Source organism: Tamandua tetradactyla, chromosome 9 (assembly GCF_023851605.1).
Source record: "Tamandua tetradactyla isolate mTamTet1 chromosome 9, mTamTet1.pri, whole genome shotgun sequence".
Classification (NCBI taxonomy): Eukaryota; Metazoa; Chordata; class Mammalia; order Pilosa; family Myrmecophagidae; genus Tamandua; species Tamandua tetradactyla.
Genome location: NC_135335.1, coordinates 47,512,144 through 47,527,459, shown reverse-complemented (window position 1 = coordinate 47,527,459; position 15,316 = coordinate 47,512,144). Strand labels below are relative to the sequence as shown.

General features: G+C 37.0%; 1 protein-coding gene and 1 long non-coding RNA gene across 45 annotated transcripts in view; one reads left to right on the top strand and one right to left on the bottom strand.

Annotated features, from left to right (window-relative positions):
* LOC143647088 (uncharacterized) overlaps nucleotides 1–13,526 on the bottom strand; it is an 89,221-nt gene extending 75,695 nt beyond the window's left edge. Inside the window, exon 1 of the long non-coding RNA XR_013157826.1 lies at nucleotides 13,351–13,526. This is a non-coding gene — a long non-coding RNA (uncharacterized LOC143647088). The remainder of the gene's footprint in view (nucleotides 1–13,350) is intronic.
* The window catches only part of LOC143647089 (anomalous homeobox protein-like), a 343,658-nt gene that overhangs the window by 248,964 nt on the left and 79,378 nt on the right, over nucleotides 1–15,316 (top strand). For 7 of the 44 annotated variants that reach the window (XM_077116730.1, XM_077116729.1, XM_077116728.1 and 4 more), the window contains exon 1: nucleotides 13,594–13,807. The exons of 36 other annotated variants lie outside the window; for them this stretch is intronic. The gene's annotated coding sequence lies outside the window, so the exon portion shown is untranslated. One more of the 44 variants, XM_077116732.1, reaches the window with a different exon arrangement.

Genomic DNA, 15,316 nt, shown 5'->3' with positions numbered 1-15,316 from the left:
TTTCTCTCTTTATCTCTCTCTCTCTCATTAAGAAAAGTTGGGGTGATACAAAATTAAAATTAAAATTCTGAGAAGTCAAGCACACATTTACTAGATGACCAAGAGTGGTTCATTCTAGGAGGCAAAAAATTAGGAATCGTGTTAATATAATGCAGCACACAGAGCCCAAAAACTTAAAACAATCTTACAATAAGTAACTGTGGACTACTTGTAGAATCTGAGAGAGAAAAGAGACATTTCGAGTGAACTGATTCAGAGTTATGGAGCATTTGACAATAACTCAAGGGTGGTGAACAAAACTTTGTCTATACATAAAACAGTTCACAGAGAAGCATATCCAGGTAATGTGAATTTAAATAACCAAGTCAAAATTACATGTTTATATAGCAAATGAATAATACACTTATATTTTATTTTTAAAATCCACAAGGAGTTATGAAATTGAAGAATGAAGACTAGGAACCATGACACTTAGAAAGAAAAAATAAATGATTTTGTTCAAGAATGACATTGAGATTAATAACATGATAATTAAATTAATAACATAATGCATGATATAAATTAAAACATGATAGATGACACCAAAAAAAGAAATCTGTGACTGTCTATTGAACTTTAAATGATAGCTGCTTTTAAATATATAAAGATTTTTAATTCCATTAGCCAAAATAATGGGATTTTTTTTCTTAATATTTTTGACTTTTTTTTATAGGTATTGTGCATACAAAATCCTTTCCCAATTTATCTAGCATGTGCCCTAAGTTTTTTGTTTCCAAAATGTTTATTCTGGGCCAATTGTTCTAACATATTTTATTAGTTTACAGTGTAACTGGTATATCACACTGCTTGAATTATGATGGGGTAATGACATGAGATAGGTTTATTGTTGTCCCCCACCATTGTCTTATAACATATTTTCTTGAACCTTGCTTCTTTACCTCTTCATGTCAATGTCTTGGGCATATCTTTTAGCTTTCAAGTCATTTTGACACATTAAAAAGTACATTTCTGTCTAAGCCAGTTTAAAACATCATTCTCATATCCAGATTTAGCTTTCTGTCTCGCCAATCTTCTCATTCTAACTCACACCCAACCTGTGGCCTGAGAGACCCACGCTGAAGGAAGCAGGTTTATTCTGCTGGCCCTCTTCCTGACCATTTCCTTCCTCTCTTTGTCAAGCCCTATTTTTGTTTTGTTTTTTTTTAGGCTCCTATAGATTTGGGTAAAGGGATTGGAGGGCTTTGTAAAAGAGACTACAGATATTTTGAAGGCTTTGTATCAAAAATGAAGTATGTATATCAATGTGTGAGCAATGCTATGTTGCACTTTCTTCAGTAGACCCACTTAGAGGACTCCCATTGCATCATTCCTCAATATTTCTAAATGGCCATTCATCACCTGCCTTTAGTCCTTGTAATTCAAACAAGATGGGCTGTGCTCAACTGTAACTTTTCTTTAGGCCTGTATTATAAGGATGACATTCAGTCTTCTTGCCTAGAGCACTGACAAAATGACATGTGTTCAACTGTAATTTATTCACCTGACTCACAGAAAACCCACCAGCCATGTGTTCTTTCCAAGCTAAATTTGTAGTGCTGGTTCTGTCTCTCTAACTTGATATATCTGATTCTCTTCTTATCTTCCAATTAAAGTCAAAGCAAGGTGAACATCATCCACTGTTATGAACAAGCAGTTTCCTGAACAAGGCACAGGCTGCTCCTGTCTCCTTCCACCAGGTGACCTTATTCTATATGAGCATCCTTTCATCTGTCACATCTCTTGACCTAAGGAAACAACCCCAGCATTCCTCCCTGGGCTGATAATGCAGACTCTCATGGATTTCACAGCTCAATAAGCATTTCCCTAAACAGTTCTCTTTTGTTCTCATAAAATGGTGAAGAGTGAGGGAGTCATGGTCTCAGGGCCAGATAGACTACCTCTTAGTGCTGTAGAACAGATCATTTAACTTTTTGGCACATGTCTCCATAACAATAGAGAAATTACACTTTGTTAATCTCACCTTTGGGGCTTTACCTGCAATTCTGAGACAATCTTGAAGATTTGCTCAATATTCTTTTATGCAGTTTCCACAGAAGAATTTTAAGCTACCCAGAACAGCATTTTAAAAGCTTTCAGTTCTTCTCTACAATATAATGACAGCATTTTTCTCAACAATGTGAACCATTATTAGAGTACTCATTTTTCAATGGTCTGTAAGGAATAGCCAAGGCCATGTGATAACATTCAGTTCAAGGCTAAGATTGATGGATCAGGTTGAATCAATCCAGGGGTTGGCCTGACACAACCAGATTCTTTTTCTCAATGATTTGAACTATGAGATACCAGACAATGTCAGTCCAAAATAAGATTCAGTACATGAATGAAAACTTTAGTTAAAGTTGGGACTGGGAGTAATGTTGGAATTTTGGGTGAGAAGATATATAGAGAGAAGAGGAGAGATTAAAATCCATACTGGTGAAGTTGTGCAAAACAGGGAGATGCCTTGTGAATGTCTAGTTGCTCCAAAACCAGGCTTTATTTGTTGTCGCTGGTGTTTGTAGGAGTCTCTATCTCACAAACAGAAAGTCCCCCTTTGTTTATGCTGTTTTAAAAGGGTTCATGTTCTTTGCAAGGGACAAATGTCAAGTAAAAATACCTTGGAGAAATAATTTTATCTGATTCATCAATGTAGAAATGGAATTTAGTATTGTTTAGAAGAATAAACTGAGAGAAGCTACTGGAATTAAATATGGACAGTCAGTATTTACTTGACCTGACCATGTCATCCATGTACACATCATGCTAATGTGACCACATTTTGCAGCTCTTTTCCTGTCTGCACAATTGCTCTATATAAGAAAATCCTCTGTCTCAGCATTCACAAAGAAATTCTTCAACATTCCTCTCCTCCTGTAACCACCCTGCTATCAGTCTGTTCCCCTTTAGGATCTTACTCTTTCTGGAGGGACAGAAGTAGTAACTGGATACCACAGAAACCTTCTGGAAAGTTCTGTTTCAGTTCTTCCTGAAGGCAATGTTCATGTCACCAAGCTATAGGGAAATTTCTCTACTTATCTAAGGCTATGACCCGATGTCCCAGTCAAAAGTGTATATTCCCTATAAGGTTAGGCTCAACTCAGTCTCGACTGCTAAATCCTGCCTCTTCCTATCATACAACTACCAGAACTGACAGTGACATTAGAAGTGGCAATGCTTTTGTTAGCTGAGATCATAGAGAGATATCAAAATGGGAGTGGGAAAAAAGTCATGAATTTTTTCTTTTAAGGAACAAACTTGTTTGTATTCTAACCAGAAACACTCCCATAAGTTGCTACATCTGTGGCTAAATTATATAATTTTGGTTCACCCCCTGAGATCATTGGCTGTGTTCTTCCTCCTTTAACAGAAAGGTTAAGTGCTTGATATCCTTGTCATTCTCAGGAATTCTGAGTATTGGGACTACTCATCAGATGTCTGATTGGTTTCACAGATTGGTCTATACAGAAAGGAAATTTGAGGGAGGATGGGCAAGGGAAAACTTAGACAATATTTAAGACATTTTTAACAAAGAAAGTCGAGGTGTGGACGGAAGGTCCAGTCACAGCCCAGGCATTGTGGAAGTGCAATTTGGTGGATGAAAGAAGGTGTTCTGAGGCAAGAATGAGTTTAAAGTTGATGACTTTATGCATAAACCTCTGGATGGCCTCCAGGTGGACAAGGCAATGTGCAGGGTGATAATAAAAGCTGACATATCCTCTAATCCAACCCCAGTGTGCATTTTGTTTGCCTGTTTGTTAATTTTGCTTTCAAAATAGAGGATTTACAGTCACTGGAATGGTGGTTCAGCTCAATGTACTCATGTTTGGTGAACTTCTAGGCCAGGCATTGCATATGTAAATTTGAAAAGGATGCTGAACCTCAAGACACTATCTTTCTCAAGGTTGATAGACAGCATTGTAGACAGGTGGACAGATAATTTCAGTACAAAATGAACAGGACAATGACAGAACAAGGTCAGTGATTTTATTAAATGGAAGAGAAGGGAATTTTATTTTCTCTGCAAGTCAGGGAAGTAGCTGGAGGAAATATATTGGTTTTCTATTGTTGCTGTAACAAATCACAAACTTAGTGGCTTGAAAAATATCAGCTTATTATCTCACAGTTCTTGAAGTTAAAAGCCTGACACAGATCTTACCACACTAAAATCAAAGTTCAGCAGGGTTATATTCTTTTCTGGATGATTTGCTAATATACATTTCCTGACTTTTCTAGTTTCTAGCAGCTGCCCACATTTATTGGCTCATGTGTGCCTTCCTCCAACTTCAAAGGTAGCAACACTGGGTTGAGTCCTCTTCCCATTATATCCCGCTAACCTACTCTTTTGCCTCCCCTTTCCACTTTTAAGGACCTGTATGAATAGATTGGCTCACCAAATAATCCTAGATCATCTTCCCTTCTCATCGGTAGTCATATTTGTCAAGTCTCCTTTGCCCTGTATGGCAGCATATTTCCGGAGTGACTGTGATGTGGACATCTTTCAGGGCCATTACTCTGCCTGCCTCAGAAGACATTCACTGAGCTAAAGTATCAAAGAGCTAAGAAAGCCAATATTGGGGCAAAGGTGATCCAGATGAAGGGAACTGAAGGAGAGTGCCATCCTGGTGTGCACAGAGAACTGCAAATAGTTTGGTCCTGCTGTGGTATGGTGCTACGGGCAGGAACTTGGACATACATGGCTAGTAATCAGAGCTCATTGGACTAATGGTAACAATAACAGCAAGTAACATTTATTCAACACTTATTATATCCTAATTTTAGGTATTATGTTCTAGGATTTCTTCTGATCATTTTATATGTCTCAGCTTCTTCAATGCCCTCAACAAGTTTCTAAGAAGGAAAGTATTCATATTCCTGCTATAAGAAAAGAAACAAGGACACAAGTAGTAACATTATCAAGGTCAGGAAGCTACTAAGAGGAATGCACAGGGTTTGATTTCAGGCAATTTGGTTTGAGAGTTTATACTCTTGACAACTTTATCAGTCAGGATTAGACCAGCAAAGTGTATCAAGTAGGATATTTTTATATGTCCTTAGATGGCTTAGATGGCTTAGGTGATCATAGGGGTTGAATAGGCAAGTCCAAAAGGTAGGGGATACCATTAGCAAAGGCAGGCTGGAACTCTGTTGCATTGGCTGGGGCCACTGTACACAGGCACAATTTCTGCTTTTCCTGAATAACCTCAGCTCTTCTTTTAAGGCATTCCAACTGATTAAGTGAATCCCACCCACATTATCTACAATACTTTCAGGTTATTGTGGATTTTAATCACATTTTAAATTACTTTTATGGCAACATCTAGATTAGTGCTAGTTTGAAGAACCATCACCTAGGTAATGTGACATATCAGAGGACCTTCATGACTGTTGTACTATACTCCCTATTCTGATCAATCAAATTTATTTAAATATTTATATTGTAATATATATGTCAAAAGGAAAAGAGCTAAACACACTGTCTAACCTAAGCACAATTTTTTTTCAAGTAGATATAGAATATAATATGCTTTCAAATGAGTTACAAACCAAGGAATGCTGAAAATTTGAAAATAGCATAAAATCCATTGCTAGTGAAAGAATTTGCTTTAATGCAACAAGCTTTTCCCCTATAGCAAAAAACAAAGAAAGAACTATCCATTGAAATAAATAAAAACTTAAACAGTCTTTGTCATAGGAGAACACATGATGAACTTTTCAGTATAGGATATTCTGTATATTCTGTATATTCTCTGGAATATATGCTACATAATATAACATATAAATATGCAAAAGAAGATATGCTATAATATATCATGTATTTTCAGTATGCTATATTGTATTTTCAATATCCAACATTTGATATTCAGTATAGTATAACAATATGAATTTAAGATTGACCTCTTCTCCCACCTTCTCAAAAAGAGACCATAGCAAGTTCTCAGAGCAGATAATCTTGAAAATAAAAAATTAAGTCAACAATGCTAGAAAGGCAACAATGTGCTAGTAATATAGTACCATCCTTTCCCCTGTTCACTACCTTTAATGTCACAAGTTGGGATGAAGTGGGCATTTTGATGAGGAGTAAAGGCTTCTCAAACTTGGAAAGAAAAGTTCCAGAGTCTCCATTGAGAGGGTTTTTAGGTAGTAAACCTTTTAGGATGAAGGTTTTATGGTACTTATGGCCCTATTGCATGATTCTCCTCATGTTATTTGATTGTAAGTAATAACAAAACAACTCTGGCTAATTTAAACAGAACATAAATTCATTGAAAAGATCTAGAGACATACACAAAGTGAACTTCAGGAATTTTTGGAATCAAAACCATTCAAAGACTCTGGGTAGCAGAAACCAATGAAAAACCTCTCAGGCATTCCCCTAGCATACATATTGTGCCTTGATCCTGCCTGCCATCCCTAAGTCAGCTTAGTTCTTCTTTAAGAGCTATGTTCCCTTTGGACTGACATCTTCTGTTCACATCTTTGTCTTATGACTGAATCACATCCAAGCCACTGCATGTCTATTTGAGTATAATAGATTGTATAGACTGAGAAGCTTTAAACCAATACTGATTTAATAGCTCATTGCTCTTCAGGCCAGAAGTCCAGGCAACATGTGATTGGATTTTACGCTTAGGGTGTTGAAAACTAAAATCAAGGTATCAGCAAGACTAATTTGTCCTACAGAAACTTAGGAAGAATCCACTTCAAGCTCATTTATATTACTGGCAGAATTCAATTTCTTTTGGCTGTAAGACAGAGATCCCTGTTTCTTGGCTGTAATTGGAGGCTCTTTCTCAGCTTCCTTTCCATGTTCCCTTTCAATGTTCAAACCAGTAATCATTTTATTAAATCCTTCTCTTGTGCTAACTTTCTCTTTTCAGGGAAAGCTAAAAGTTCTTATTTAAAAAAAAATTAAAAAATTAAAATTAAAAAGTTCTTATTAAAAAAATAAAGTTCTTATTTTTTAAAACCTTTTATCATATAATATAAAATATATACAAAGCAAAGAAAGAAAAAAATCAAGTTTTCAAAACACTCTTCAACAAGCGGTTGGAGGGCAGATCCCAGAGTTTGTCATGGGCTTCCATATATCCTCTTAGATTTTTCCCTCTAGCTGCTACAGAATATAGGAGGCTAGAAGGCATATATAGTTTTATTATCATATACAATAGAATATTTTTTCTTTTTTATAGGAAACAACATATATACAAGAAAGCAAAAAAGAAAAAAAAAAGAATTCAAAGCACAGCTCCACAATTAGTTGTAGAACATATTTCAGAGTTTGGCATGGGTTGAAATTCCACAATTTAGGTTTCTACTTCTAGCTGTTATAAGATACTGGAGACTAAAAAAGATATAATTATATTCATTCACTGAATCCTATCTTCTCTGAACAACTCCACCATCACCTTTGATCTTCATATTCCTCCCTTTAGGGTGTTAGGCCTATGGACAGTCTAACGTTTTCATGTGGAATGGGTCTGTCAATAATATGAAGTAGGTAAACAGAACTATGTGATATTCTGGAGAGGCTGGATTCCCTAGGTTTCAGGGCTTATATGGTCCAGGGACCTGTTTGGAGGTTGTACATCTCTGGAAAGTTACTCTAGTGGATGGAAACCTTGTAGAATCTCATATATTGCCCTAGCTGCTCTTTAGGATTGGCTGGAATGGTCCTGGTTGGGATTTCATAAGTTAGGATAGATAGTAATGTCTAACTAAAGCTGCATAAGAGCCACCTCCAGAGTAGCCTCTCAACTGTATTTGAATTCTCTCTGCCACTGGTACTTTATTAGTTACATTTCTTTTCCCCTTTTGTCAGGATGGAATTGTCGAGCTCATGGTGCCAGGGCTGGAATCATTCTTGATAGTCATCTCCCACATCCCCAAGGAGACTTTCACCCCTGGACGTCATGTCCCATTAGGTGGGAGGGCAATGATCTCACTTTCATAGTTGTGCTTAAAGAGAGTGAAGCCACATTTGAGCTCAAAAGAGATCCTCACATAGTAACTCTTAGGCAGTTCCTTTTAAGGCAGCACTGATTAGATCAAGCCCACCAAGAATGATCTTCCTTTCTTAAATCACCTAATTTGGGACCTTAATCTTCAAAGTCCTCTCAAAGGAGCACATAGATTAGTGTGTTTTTTTTTTGAGTAATTGAAAAGAAGATGCATGCACACTGGGATGTAGAGAATCTTGCGGATCATCTTTTAATGTTACCTACCACCTTGTTCAACATTGTTAAAACTTCACATTTCAGAGATAGCTGTTGGACCTAGCCTGGTCCACAGGTTCACCTTTTGGCTAAGGGAAACTTGCATATCTTGCTTAACAGTCCCCACCATACTGACTGCAATGGAAGGAGTTATTTCCAAATAGAATATTGCTTGTTCTGACCCTTTGAATGAAGTGAGAATGCCATCAGGAAAGAACCAATATCTCTAAAAACCTCCTGAAGAGATTGAAAATTATTCATTTTTATGGTAGGAATGAAAATAGGTTTTGTTTGCAAAATACATTTCCAAAAGAAAGAGAAGGGCCCTTTCCCTAATAGAGCATAGATAAGCATCTGAATTTTCTTTGCTGCTAGAATATGAGATGACTGAACCACACAATAGAAGGAATTACCCAACCAAAGCAAAGAGAAGCTATAGAGATTCAGTGTTTCTGTAGACGAAGATAGGAAGATTTTCTTCATAGAGATGAGTGCAGAGGAATTTGATATCTCTGAAATCCATAGTTATAGCAAAAAAAGTCTAACTCCTAGCCATATTAATTAATCCTTATACTAATATTCTCTTTACTTTAGTTGTTACACAACTTTTCTGGCTTTCAAGAAAAAAATTACAGTGCTTGCCAAAAGTCAAGAATCATCACATTCTGAAGAGACAAAGCAATAATTAGTACTAGACTAAGGTGAAATACAGGTACTAAAATTGGGGATGGAATTGTGACTCAGTGGCAGAATTCTTGTCTGCCATGCCAGAGGCCTGGGTTCAATTTCCAAAGCATTCCCATGCCTAAACAAATTGGTCAGGGGATTTAAAATGTATATGATTAATATGTTTAAGTGTCTAATGGAAAAAAACACACATCATGAAAGGAAAGATGGGTAATGCAAGCAGAAACTATCTAAAATGAAAAAAGAAGAAAAGCTAGAATGTTAAAAACCCATTCTAAGAGCAATGAAGAACACATTCTATGGTTTCATCTGTAGACTTGAAATAAGTGGAGAAAGAATCAGTAAGCTTGAAAATAGGACATAAGGAAACCCCAATTTTAAATTCAAATGGAAAAAAAAGAAAAACAGCACAGAACTAATATACATGAACTGTAGGTCTTCAAAGGATTTAACATGAACATAATAGAATGCTGAAAGAAGGAAAAAAAGAAAATGGAGAAGAAAAACATTGGCAGTGTTAATGACCAAGAACTTTTGAAACATAACTACAGCTACCATGATAAAGGACATATTCTTAATCTTAAACCAAATCCCTGTGAGTGCAAACCCATTTGTGAATAGGACCCTTTGAAGATGTATTGTCAATTAAGAGATGGATTTAATAGCCTCTTCTAAAATCCAATTTAGGTGAGGCCAAGCTGAATTATAGTGGATCTTTAAACTTTATTACTGGAGGCTTTATCAAGAAAAGCCAGACTTCAGAGAAAGGCACAAGAAGATATCAAGGTCATCACATGATGGAGTCAGAGACACAAACCAAGGAGACTCAAGATTGTGGAACACCCATACCACAATGCTGCAGACCTTATGGAGAAAGTGTGGCTGTGCTGACACCTCAAGCCCTCAGAGGATGTCTGTCACAGCAGCCCTGGACAGCAAAGACAATGAATTTTAAAACAGGAAGAGGTAGCAGAAAACTTCGAATTTTGTCATTCTAATTTCTATTGTGGCAGAGAATAGTTGGTAATTTACACTACATGATTTCTTCAAAAGAAATGCTATTAGTCACTGTGGCAAGGGAATATATATATATATACAGCCTGGCTTCTGTGGCATAATATCAGTAGTGTGAGGTTTAGCTTTTCCTTTTATCCTTCCAGAAATATATGTATTTTTTCTTCCAGATATATATGCATAGTTACATATACATATGCAAATATCTATACATTTATATATGTAAAATCCTCTTACTCTCAGTGCCATCTATATAGTTTATCTGGCTCAACAATTTCAAACCATCTTCGTGTAAACACCTACAGGAAAGTAAGCTATGTTGGAAAAAACAGCTTTATCTTCAGTAATAGGGAAGCACAATTTTGAGTCTAAAAAAGTTGTCTGAATAGGTAATTAATTCATCTTTTTCATGAGAGAGAAGTCTTTAAACACTGATAAAATTGCTCCAAATGGAAAAAAGTTTACAAAATGTGAACTTCATATCAATGAGTCATCACAAATGTTTTCACTATACTATAATACTGTAACCAAAGGCCATAGTATTCCAGGGGAAAAAATAGCCTTAAGAAATTTTTGTTTCCTTTGCTGGAATTTAGTAGCCAGCCAAGTGAGAACTAATGAATAGAAATACTAGTAAATGCACCATAAAAATCAACCTTGGGAATTCAGTTGACACCAGGTTATCAAATCAAACTTGTGTTCTGATAATTTCATGACCATTAACAATAGTCCCCACTACTGAAGATAAAGTTGTTTATCTTTCAGTATTTGCTTGTTATTTTCCCCTAATTTAGCAGATTACGACATTTTACAAAGGATAAAATAGGTCTGTAGATGTGACACATATTCCAGTGCCCCCAAGCTACTTCCTGGTCCCCAATCTTCAGTTTTTTTAAATGTTAGTCCTACTTTACAAGTCCATTACCTCCTCTTTTTCTCCTTTCCATGTCTGATTCTGTTACCCTTCAAGATTATAAAAGAGAAATAGTCAAGTTTTCTGATTATGGCATTTTATTAGGGACAACAAAATTTTGTTAGTTCAGAGGAAGCCAGATCACTTGCAGGAACAAAAGCAGCTTCAGGATTCTAGGGGTGGCAAACAATTTTTATGAAAATAAAAAGGAAGCCTGGCTGTTATTGTTTGAATAAGGGTTTGTCTGTATTATAGGGGCAGGTTTAGGTCAGATGTGAGCTATTTGTATTGGGTCAAATGTAATGAACTGGGCACCTGATGTCAGCTGGTAGGGATTTCAAATTTAAAAACTATCAGGAGGACACTCCTGAGGGAGTAGGGGAAAGCAGGTCTTTTGTTGTAGTTTTCAGTTGGTTAATTTTGTTTGTTTGTTTGTTTGTTTTGCTGTGAGGGGTCCACTGGGCTTTTTTATATATAATTTTATAAAGATTCAATTAATTTTACATTTTCTAAGTGGATCCTTCCATGAACAGCCCTTCTCCTCTAGACATCTGTATATTGATAAAACATCTGGATTTTTATAAGTGAGACAATTTTCTGCTAGAGTTTTTGTTTTGCTTTGTTTTGTTCCCCTTATATTTGTAAATCTTCCTCTATCAGTATTCTAAGATCTCATTGACGGTAGGGACTATGTTTCATTCATTCTAATACCTATCTCTGTGCTTGGCACAAAGTAAATACCTACTGGATAATCATTGCATGAATAAATAAGGAGATAATTGAGTGTAGTATTTTTGGCTCTTCAAGTTGCATTTAGCAAGTCTCTAGAACAATATTTAACTCTTCAAATAAATTAGACATTATTGCTTTTAAAGAAAAGTGCCCTCTACAGTTCTAATATGCATTAAATCTAAGGTTTTAATATGAGAATCTAGAGCTTAATATATTTTCATGAATGATAAAGAACTTTTCAGCAAATACTAATAATAAGTGCAACTAAATGCTTTATTAAACAATCCACATTATATTTGCAGAAGTCTTAAAGATACCATTTAATCACATTCCCAAAAAATCAAAAACAATTTTTATTCTAACAGTTTTCTTTCACTCTTCATGCATTTGTTGACATAATTTTATGTTTGTAATTATGTTATAGATGCAATTTTACATTCTACTTTTTAGTTTTTTTGCATGTCAGCAATTGTTTATGGGTTACCTTTATAAAAAGTCTGTATACTATTATTGTGAAAGGGTAAACCTATTTAGACATTTAGCTTGTGTTCACTTTTTACATTATAAGCAGAACTTCACTGAGTATTCTTTGACATTTAAGTTTTCACTCTCTTGGACTTTATCATTTAAAATGATCTTCCAGTGTATTTTATGTGTTCTTATTAGGTAATCCAATGCCATTCCATCCTAAATAATTGATGTGATCAGAGGTCAAAGATGCTTGTCTCCTTACCTTTCCCTTCCATATAAGCTATTTTTACTGACTTCAAATCAAGAGCAATCCAAATTATTCTGTTTGATAAAAAATTATAAAGTGGAGAAATATGCCTAAATTTTAACTAGTAACCAAGGCTTTATGTTTTTTTAAATGAGGTAACATTTTTCAGTTTGCAAATATGTTTTCAACAATAAAATACATCGATGGCAATACTCTATGCTCAGAAAATAAAGAAGAAATAGTGAATTAAAAGATAAGTAACTTCAACAAAGAAAAGGAAGACATAAAAGTGATACAAATGTAAATTTTAGTACTGAAAAAAATCATTATTTGTAGTAAAAACTCAACTAGAAGGTTAAATAGACTAACGGAGATGATGGGGAGGGAAATCAGTGAACTTTAAACCGAATCAATAGAAATTCTCCAATCTAGGAGAGAGAAAAGATACAGTTTAAAGAATGAGCAGCACCTCAGGGAACTGTGGGACAATTTCTAAAGATATAAGATTTGGAAAGTTTCATAGAAGAAGAGTTTAGAGAGAATGGGACAGGCGCAGTTTTTGAAGAAATAATGCCCAAAAACCAATCCAATTTAGGGACAGATGCAAATTTACAAATTGACGAAACAGCAAACATGAACAGAATGAATTCGAACACAGCAAAGCCCATGGATGAATCAGAGTCAAATTGCTGAAAACCAAAAATAAAGACAAAATATTGAAAATAGCCAAGAAAATCCCAGGCATTTTACAAACTGGGAAACAATAAGTTGAATGACTGGGGGTTTATCATTAGAAATCATGCAAATCAGAAGTGGGTTTAACTGTGTCTTTAAAGTTCAGTGAGCTAAGAAGACAAACCAACCAAAAGCAAAAAGCCTGCCAACCCAGAGTTTTAGACTCAGCAGAATATGAGACATAAAAGTGAAATGAACATAAAGACTTTGACAAAAAAATAATTTGTTGTCCTCCTATAGATGAGCGCCCCCTAGTGATAACAGTGGGAATTTGTGTAGAATGTGAGCTGTCCCCTCACCTTTACCATCTGAAGCCACCTGGAGACCAAAGGCGAGGGGAAGGACCCAGCAAAGGACAGCGACCCCGCGGGCGGATGGCATGAGGAAAGACCGGGTAGCTCGGACCGAACCTAGAAGGACCCCACAGCGGCGCAGGCGGGCATCCCGCATCCCGCGGGCAGAAGGAGGCGGCGAGCAGGAGCGGCAGGGCCGTTGCCGATGGCGCGCGGCAGCCGCTAGACCAACCAGGCGGCCCCGCGACGGGGCGCCCAGTCACCGGGGCAACCGCTTCGCCCGCGAGGCGCGCGAGGGAGGCTGGGCTCGCGGGCAACGACCACTGGCAGGGACGGTTGACCGGTAGCCGGCGAAGAAACGGAGACCAGAGGCGCCGGGCGCGGGATGCAGATCCACTAGGCTGGGCCGCCCCGCGGGGCGGCATCGGAGTGGAGCCCCGGGGGTGTTCTCTGTGCTAATCCAGTGAGTCCCCGCCCGCCAGGCACTTCTGTTGTGTACAAGATTAGAGCCCCCATAAACCGAATTTCACACCCCTGTACTGGGTCCGATCTGGTCCCAAACAGAAGGCCAGGGGGTTAAAAAAAATTCAGCCTGAAGGTTAATGATACCAGCGAAACTCAAATCTACATGAAGGCTTGAAGTAGATCAGAAATAGTAAATATAAGTGAATATAAAAGACTATTTTTCTCTTAATTTCTTTTTAATGCATATGGCTGCTTAAAGCAACATTATAGCCCTGTCTTGTGGAGTTTATTATATATGTAGATGTAGCTCATATAACAAATATAACTAACAATGACCAGGGGGTTAAATGTACCTATCCAGTTGCAAGATTTCTATATTTTACTAGTAGTAGCATATTGTTAACTCTTATTAGGCTGCTAACAGTTTCGATTCAACCCCTAGATTAACCACTAGAAAATAATACAAAGAGATAAGGATAAAAAATGGGAAAATTAAAATGGGAGTCTAAAAATATTTAAATCATCCAGAAAAAAGCAGGAACTGATACAAAAACAAAGCAGACAAGTATAGAACAAATAATAAAATGGTAGAGTTGAATCCAAGTATATCAATGCCTGTGTTAACTGTTAAAGGAATGAAAAGAATGATGGATCTCCACTAGAAAGCAGGGAACCTGGGGTAGAATTGTGCCCTAGACAAACTGCAATGTGAACTACTTTTGTGGGAAACATTGTTGACCAAAAAGACCTCTTTGGCTGTGGGCAACGGTCCACCATTAACCCTAAAAAATCATTTCAACTTGCGTGAGGTGGGCAGTTAAGCTAATGGCACAAGTGATGTAGGAGGCTCAGTCTGACCCATTTAGCATCCCCATCTAGCTTGTTTGCAGGTGCAAGTGGTCTGAAGCAACTGCTTTTGGTGGCAGTTAAGGGGAGTGCATTTGTCCCAAGAGACCATACCTAGATTCTAGCTTCACAGTGAGGTGGAAGCAAAGAACACCGAGAAGAGTATTCACTCTGTGGAACTGGAGTTAAAAAGTTTTCATTTGCTGTTGTACATACGTGGGGATTCATAATGTGGGGTGTGTGTGTTAGAGGGTACAAGACACTCAAGTTACACTATAATGCCACATAAGTGCTGGTTAGAGGCATTATGCTCTATGTATGCTCATATTCATAATAAGTTGTTATAAATTTAATTTAAAAATTATACTCTGTATTTAAGATGACTTCAGTGGATGGCTTGCATTTGTTTTCCCCTCCAGATTTACTCACTCTACTTCTTAGTCTTGGGAGTGCTGATCTATAATAACTTAATTAATGTGTCCTCTAGCTTCTTGGTGGAGTTGGCCATTGGGGAGCCAAACAGGAGATTGGTGGGGAGAAAGGATGGAGAACTCTGTATATATTTTCTTCAGAGTGCCCCTTTCCCCATGACTATTGAAAGAGCCCCCCTCTCGCTTCCTTTGAACTGCTGGGGCTGGTTGCAACCACACTATTCCCAACC